This window comes from Mauremys reevesii, linkage group 12, assembly GCF_016161935.1.
Source record: "Mauremys reevesii isolate NIE-2019 linkage group 12, ASM1616193v1, whole genome shotgun sequence".
Classification (NCBI taxonomy): Eukaryota; Metazoa; Chordata; order Testudines; family Geoemydidae; genus Mauremys; species Mauremys reevesii.
Genome location: NC_052634.1, coordinates 25,472,630 through 25,480,912, shown reverse-complemented (window position 1 = coordinate 25,480,912; position 8,283 = coordinate 25,472,630). Strand labels below are relative to the sequence as shown.

The 8,283-nt window shown below is 54.1% G+C and overlaps 2 non-coding genes across 2 annotated transcripts; both read right to left on the bottom strand.

Annotated features, from left to right (window-relative positions):
• Nucleotides 1–1,579: 1,579 nt before the first annotated feature.
• On the bottom strand, nt 1,580–1,651 carry TRNAA-UGC. Its single transcript has one exon. It is a non-coding gene; the product is annotated as a tRNA-Ala (tRNA).
• Nucleotides 1,652–2,912: 1,261 nt separating this feature from the next.
• On the bottom strand, nt 2,913–2,984 carry TRNAE-UUC. Its single transcript has one exon. It is a non-coding gene; the product is annotated as a tRNA-Glu (tRNA).
• Between the last annotated feature and the right edge of the window lie 5,299 nt (nt 2,985–8,283).

Sequence of the window (8,283 nt, the reverse complement as noted above, 5' to 3'; positions counted from 1 at the left end):
GGATTGCTTGGGGAAGCCACCTTTAAAAACACAAGTGTAACATGCTAGTTACATTTTAATAAGACCAAAGCCTCCTCAATCCCAAGGTCGCAATCACTGGAATGATTTTGCCTTGATATTTTACCAGCCGCAGACACAAAGCAAGTCAAATTACAGTTTCTGTTCGGAGTCAGTGCACACACAAGAATCCGGAGGCTTTTAATTCCTTAGGTTCTGCTGCCATTTCATTTCTGTCCTGTTCCAAGATTTATCATTGTGCAAAGCAACATTAGGCCCTTGGGAGTGTCCCCCCAGTGCTGCCTGCCACCCTTGGGCAATTTAAAAGGGCCCGGGGACCCCCGCCACCACCACCAGCAGCACAAGGGGGCTAAGGCGGTTTCCTGCCCACCCTCACTCCATGTGGCACATCACTCCCGGAAACGGCTGGCACGTCCCTGGTGTGGGGGAGGTCTCCGTGCGCTGCCCCGCCCTGAGTGCCAACTCTGCCAACTGTGGCAATAGGAGCTGCAAGGGTGAAGTCTGCGGGCAGCCATGCACAGAGACACCCCTGGCCCTCCCGCTTAGGGGCTGCTGCCAGAGGAGGGTGCAGGTTGCTTTTGGGAGATGCCCAAGGTAAATGCTGCACCCCTCACCCTCTCCTGCACCCCCAACCCCAACCCAGACCCCACACCTGCACCCAAACTCCCTCCAAGAGCTTGCCCCCTGCACACCCTCCTGCAGCACAATCCCCTGACTGAGTCCAGACCCTGCACCCAAACTCTCCCAGAGCCCAGCCCCTCTCCCTCCCACACCCAAACTCCCTCCCAGAGCCTTAGGCAGGTGTGTGTGTGGGGGGGGGCAGGACTTGGTCCCATTCTGGGCACCACCAAAAATTGTACAAACCTGCCGCCCCTGTCCAGCCCAACCTTCTGCTGATGCACCTCAGCCCCCACCCGTGCAGGGTTTGAAGCTTCCATTGCTTAAATTCCAGGACACTGAGGGATTTCAGCTCCCCTTTGCCCAGAGGGAACCTTCACCCCACTCCCAGCCAGGTTCTTGTACATGGGATCACTGTAGGGGGGCTGGGTCCCTCGGTGTCTTTTCTCTCTCTGTGACAGGCCAGGGTGCAATAACTGGGGCATCTGAGCACCCAGGACCTTCTGTGGGGCTGCCATTCCCCTTCCCCTTCTGTGGTCTCGTCTGTCATTGACTCCAGCCTTTTTTCTATCCATCATCAGCATCATCCCAAGCAAACTGCACTCGCCTCAAAAAGACAGTGTCCCCTGGTGGGTGTAAATCACTGACCTCTCTCCTCTCTGAGCACTGACTGCCCCTGTGTTTCCTTGCCTCTCAGTCTGTGCAGATGGGACCTTTCCCTCCAGCGCTGGAGGATTCGCCCTTCTCATCTACCCTTGTCCCAAGCAGCACAGCGGGTGGGAGTCTTACATGTACCAAGGTGACTTAGGAGCAGAAACCCCCCCAGACCTTCCATGCAATTGGCACTTGCCCCTTAGTGAGCAGGATTGAAACTGGTGCAGGGAGACTGCTGGGCCACATCTCCTCTGGGCATGAGCAAAACACCAGGGTGAAAAAATGAATTTGGAGATGCTGGAGATTGAACCCAGGGCCTCATACATGCAAAGCATGTGCTCTACCACTGAGCTACATCCCCAGATGGTTTAGGTGGGCTATGGGTTACACTCAGAGCCCTCCTCTTTCCACTGCATCCAGTGACCTATAAGCCTCACGAGAAGCCCATTCCCCTCTCTGAGGGCCAATCCTGCTCTCCTGGAGGTTAATTGTTCATAGGGGTCACTTTGCAGCAGGGCCAGATTCTATGTGTGGGACAGAGAGAGTTTGTGCCCTGGTCTCAGGGTGCAGAGATACACTCAGCCCTCTCCCCTGCATTGGGTGGGGGGGTGCTGCCACCCCCTGCTGCAAGGTCATGGTGGGGGACGCTGTGAGCAGCTCAACACCTCACCCTGGCGGCAGAAGTGGGGTGGGGAGCTCCAGGTGTTTCCACCTGCCTGTGAAGTCCAGCTTTCCCCAGCACATTCACTGCGGTGCAATTGGGTCACTGTTTCCATGGCTGAACAGCAAAGAATCATTCCCAGTTTCCGTTCTATCGACAGCAGGATTAGCCTGTGTCAGTGGTTAATGAGGTGGATCTTGTGGTAGATTGTTATTCATTCCCCACCTTGACAATTCACACAGTCCCTTTCCTACTCAAATCCCCAGCACCTCGGTGATCCTGGTAGCAGGGGTTGGGTCCTGAGATTTTCAGGGTCCTTTTTCCCCTCCACCTGGAGTGAACTCAGCTTTTCCCCCATCCCAGACAATCCATGAAATAACACCAGGGGCATAAAGAAAGAGGGGAGGGAACATCTCACGGCCAGGGCTGGATGTGCCCAGGACCCCCTGCTTGTCCATTGTTTCCATGGAATTTGGCCCCCTGCTTTGCACAAGGGACAGAGAAAGATCTTGCTGTTCCTGTGTCTGTGCAAGGAAAATTGTGCTTCCCTAGGAAAGAGAGGTGGGAAATGGCCCCATGGTGGGACAATATCCTCAGGATTAAGACCTAATGACTCAGGCTGAGAACTGATAGAACTGCACTCATCTGGGATTTAACAAATTCTCTTCCATGGAGCAGGGCCAGATCCAGCGTTTTTGGCACCCCAAGTGGAAAAAAAAAATAAAAAAGCTGCAGTTCTACTTCTGCTGCTTTTGGCCTCAAGTCCCTCCCTCTGAGAGGGACGAATTGCTGCTGAAGCCTCCCCTTTCCATTGACCGCCCCAGGGACCTGCTTGCTGCACTGGTGCCTGGAGCCGGCCCTGCTATGGAGACACTGGGAAGATGGGGGGAATCAGGAAAATACCAGGGATTTGTTTATGTTGTAAGTGAAAAACTGAAGCAGTTTTGGTTTAAAGTCACTTTTCCCTGACTAGGAATTGAACCCAGACTGTGGCAGTGAAAATACCAAATCCTAACCACTAGACCACCAGGGAAGTAATGTTGTTTTTCTTCTCACTTATGTTACACTTTCTTAGGCTACTTTCTATCCAATTTCTGAAGTTGCTCCATTGTCCATTCCCTGAGGGGCTAAGAGCAGAAAGCGCAGGAATCCCTGTGCTCAGGGTCACAACCTGAGCCCAACCCAAGCCACTGAAACAAACACAAATGATGCTTCCTCCAGCAGGATCACAGAGCAACACAAAGAAAACCCATCAGGAACAATCCTCCTCTGCCTTCATTTACCCCATCACAACCCTCTCAGCAGCCAACTCTTGTGGGAAGGACACTGAGCTGATAGGAGCTCTGGCATAGAGACCAAGGGAGGGGTGTTGCACCCCCTCAGTGTGAGCTGATCACATTCTGACTCTGAAGGAGGAGGGAAAGGCGATGGCCACATGATGGAGCCAGTATGTACCCCAACATGGTTCTTTTATGTGGGATGACTCTGAACACTGACTGATCTCCACTCCCTTGGATTTGAAGAAATGTTTAGTTTTGCACTTGGGAACCTATAAGGCTGATGCAATGTTATGGATGGTGACAGTACGATTAAAGGGTTATTTAATATTGTAGAAATTGTTAAAAACTCTTAGCTTAAACTGGAACTGCCTTTTGTTAAAGGCTGGTTTCCCCACGTCAGTTCCATAAGCTCTGCTAGAAACACCCTGGCTTCTCTCCTGCCTTGGTGGAAACTGGAGGGAATCGTCCCCTGCTGCCCTTGGCTCCAGGCTGGTTTCTCTGGGGAGGGGATGTGGAATTGATTTGTTTGCTGTTGAGAAGGGAGCCAGGCCAGTTCTCAGGGAACGAGAACTCCCAGCATCTTCCCAGCCCAGCCCAGGCTGCTGCCCTGTCCCAGCCTCTGTTCCCCTGGAGGCCCTGCGTGTTTGACTCTACAGCAGGCCGGGAGCAGCAGCTGAGGCAGAGGACAGCCTGGGCCGGGCAGAGAAGAAGGAATTTAGCCAGCAAAAAAGGTAAAATGGCAGGGGAGTATTACCTTGGACTCGACGGCATTTCTCCATTGGTCTGTCTGCTTTGGGGCAGGGACAGTAACACATCCTGCTGCATTCGTTATTTCAAAGGGCAGTTTAGGATTTTCAGTCTCACACACGGTGCACAAAGCAGAACTCAACCTTTGGCGTAAACTAAATGAGCTGCCCACAGATTCTGGCAGCCACAATGAGCATTTGGGTGAGAGCTCAGACCTGCCCCTATCCCAGAGGAAGGGGGTCATCTGTGTGGGGACTGGACCACTGACCTACCTGCTCCTAACTCCCAAACTTTCAGTAACTCTATTATCAGTGCCTGTGAGTGTTATTTAAACCATAAGAAAAACCACACTGGGCCAGACCAAAGGCCCATCTAGCTCTGAATCTTGTCTTCTGACAGTAGCCAATGGCAGGTGCCCCAACAACCAGGCACCACTGGGAGTTGAACCCAGGATCTCCTGTTTACAAAACAGATGCTTTAAGCCATGGTGCCTGTAGTTAGCTATAACACAGTGTCTACCCACACTTGACTCCTTGCCATCGCCACCGGGGCCTGACAAGTTTTGCTTTTGTTTGGATTCTGTAAAGCAGAGGAGCAGGTGAAGTTTTACTCCTAAGGTGGGTGTGTGATTCTTTGCACAGGTCTATGCTGCAAAATTAGGTCGGTTTAACTACATTACTCAGGGTTGTAAAAAAATTTACACCCCCCCCCAAGCAATGCAATTCTATCAACCTAACCCATGTGCAGATAGCGCTGTGTCAACAGGAGGGCTTCTTCCATCAACAGAGCTTGGGGAGGGACTTGGTTAGTGACGACCCAGAGAACAGGTGGCCCATGACTCTTGCATGTGGGGATGCTGGGCATGAGCGCTGGAAGCTCCCTAGAAGTTAGTCCACCTCTTGCTCGCTCCTCTCCTCCCTCCTCCTTACCCGCTGCTCATGCCTCTACACCCTCTGCCCCAAGGTCTGCCCACCACCCACACCTCTCTGCCCCTCCTATGGCACCCGTCCTGCCTGCCACCCACACCTCTCTGCCCCTCCTGTGACACCCATCCTGCCTGCCACCCACACCTCTCTGCCCCTCCTATGGCACCCGTCCTGCCTGCCACCCACACCTCTCTGCCCCTCCTGTGATACCCATCCTATCCACCACCCACACCTCTCTGCCCCTCCCATGACACCCATCCTGCCTGCCACCCACGCCTCTCTGCCCCTCCCCTGACCTACGCTACCCAGACCAGCCCACCACTTGCACCTCTCTGCCCCATCCATGACACCCATCCTGCCTGCCACCCACACCTCTCTGTCCCCTCCCCTGCCCAGTCCAGCCCACCCTCTGCTCCCACCCTGAGACCCGCTGTGCCCACCTCTTTCTTCATGCTGCTGTTGTTATTCCATGAATCATCAAGGATGGAATAAAAAGCTGAGTTTACTCCAGAGTGAGGAAAGAAAGGAGCCACCAACCCCCTGGCAAAGCTCAGTGCCCCGGAGAAAACCTGCCCCCTGCTATCGCAATCACTGATGTGCTGGGGATATGACGGGAAAGGGACTGTCTGAATTAAGGCAGGGCCCAGAGGATGGAGGCGGGGCAAGCGCTGGGGGTGGGCAGGGAAGTGACTCTGCACAAGCGGCCCCTCCTCAGCCCATCTCTGCCCCCCTGTGTCTGTGGCTCCCAGCGCTGCTGGCCCCACTGACAACCCCCCTACCCCCTCTGGCTCTGGCTCCCCTCAGGAGTGGCTGATCCAGCTCCAGGAGAGCAGGTGCCCCCTGGGAACGGGACAGGGGCCAAGTGTCCCAGCCAGAGCGGGAAGGGGGCAGCCCAGGAGTTCTCAGACGGGGGGTTACAGCCCCTCGTGGGGGGGTGAGGTTATTATGTGGGGGTCACAAACCACCCGGCTCTGCAGGCAGCAGCAGTGAGGGTGGCAATGGAGCAAAGTCTGCTGTGAAAAGTGATATTGACAAATGTCTTCACACCCCCAGTGTTACACAGTAACTATTTTAAAAACCCTTTTCTGCTTATAACAATAATTCAATCGACGTGTGTTCTAGGCTGAATTTAAAAGTGGGGAGAAAAGTTAAACTCATTTTAAAGAATTGGGTTATAAATTAAGCATTTAAAATAACGTTAAATATGAAAAAATGTGTTTTGAATTGATGGGGGGGGGGGTCGCACTCGGCACCTTGCTTTGTGCAAGGGGTCACCAGTTCCAAAAGTTTGAGCCCCACTGGGTTACACAGGGAAAGAGCAAAGAGAGACCCTGAAACAGGCCTGCAGGGGAAATCCCCAGGGAGAGGGGTTCCCAGCTCACAGATCTTCCCCGCTCCAGTTACTGCCCCATCCCTGGGCTGTAGCTCCAGTGCCGAGGCCATCACAGATCCCCCTCTGCCCAGGGGGCTTGCACAGGTAGTTCCTCCTGCCAGGCCTCTGCCTCCCTGAATAACTGCATAAATTCACTGGTGCTCCTCCCCTCCCCCCACTTCTCTCTGTGACCCTTCCGCCAGCTGGAGTCGGCAGCAACATGGCCCAGGGTTCAATATCTTGGGGATCCTTTTTAACAACACAACACAGAACCCGCTCGAGCCCCCACCCAGTAACCTGGGACAATCCCACACCACCCTGGGTGTCTCTAGGGGCAATACTTCCCCTGGCCAGCACCGAGTCTGAGGCCATGTCTACACTACCAATGCCAACAAGGGGTTCTGCTCGACAACTATCCACAGCAGTGTGGACTGACACACGTTCATTTTCATCCTGTGAGTCAGGAAACCCACAAAAGCCTTTTCTTTTGTGCTGGGGCAGGCAAAAATAAGGTGACACTAAATTATTCTGATTGCTAAAAGCAGGTTTAGGGGGTTGTGTATTTTTGAAAAAAAAAATCAATACTGATCCTCCTAACTAGCAGCATGAGATAAAGAAAAGAACCTGGACAAACCTTGTCAGTAACGGCTAATGTCCTAAATGGGAAATCAACAGCGGTTTGTAGCTGGGGGAGCGAACAGTCTGAATGTGTATGACCCAACCCCAGCCCCCACCCCCACATAGCGGTAGGGCTTGGCACTCTCTGTGCATTGGTGTGGTGGTAAGTGGTTCACCAAGCAGTGACAATCCAAGGAGGTTCCCTGAGTCAGTTCTGCACCAAAAAAAAATAAAAATTCTGTGCACAATATTTTAGAATTCTGCAAATTTTATTTGCCAATAAATAAATGTGGAGGCTCCAGCATGACAGTGGGGAGCAGAGGCTCCTGGATGCCCAGAGGTGGGAGATCACCTTGCAGCCCCTTCTCCCCTCCAGGGAAACAGACTCTGTGGTGAGGCTGCACCTCTCTGCTGCCTACTCCAGGAGCCCCCAAAAGACTCCCCAGAACTGCTCATGAGGGGTGCATGACCACTCCTGTGGCTTCCCTATCAGAAAGTCAGATCAGCTGGCCCTGGGGGCTCCTGCCACTACTACCGGCAGCACCGTGGGGCTAAAGCGGATTCCTGCCCACCCTCGCTCTGCACGGCGCACCACTCCCAGAAGCACCTGGCACATCCCTGCGGGGTGTGTCTCTCACACGCTGCCCCTGCCCCAAGCACCAACTCTGCCATTGGAACTGCAGCAATGGGAGCTGCAGGGGTGGTGCCTGTGGGCAGTGGCCCCAGGAGATTCCCCCCGGCCTCCTCCATGTAGAAGTTGCTGCCAGATGTGGGTGCGGGTCACTTTCAGGAGCTTCCCAAGATAAGGTGCCACACCCCAACACTCTGCCCCAGCCCAGATCCTGCACACACCCGAACTCCCTCCCTGAGTCTGCCACTGCCCCCCCACACCCCAACCCCTGCCCCAGCCCAGAGCCTGCACCTCATGCACCCAAATTCCCTCCCAGAGCATGCACCCCTCCTGCATCCAAACTGCCTCCCCTGCCCATCCCAGAACCGGCACCTCATGTTCCCAAACTCCCTCCCAGAGCCTTAGGCAGAGATGGGGGGGGGGGGCGGGGAGGGGGAGGGGCAGGACTTGGACCCGTTCTGGGCATCACCAAAAGTTATATAAACCTGGCAGCCCTGAGCTGGAGCCCTAGTCACTGCCCATCTCTCGCCCTCCAGGAGGGGACTCTGTGGGGCAGGGCTCTGCCGGGGCTTTCTTCCTTCCTTTAATCACCGTGGAAGGGTGAACAGGGAGAGAATTTGTTCTTCTTTTCTGAACACACGCAGGCAGCTGGATTATTTCCAGGGCTGTAATAAAAACCAAACTAGCAGAGGATGGTTTTGATCCATCGACCTCTGGGTTATGGGCCCAGCACGCTCCCGCTGTGCCACTCTGCTGTG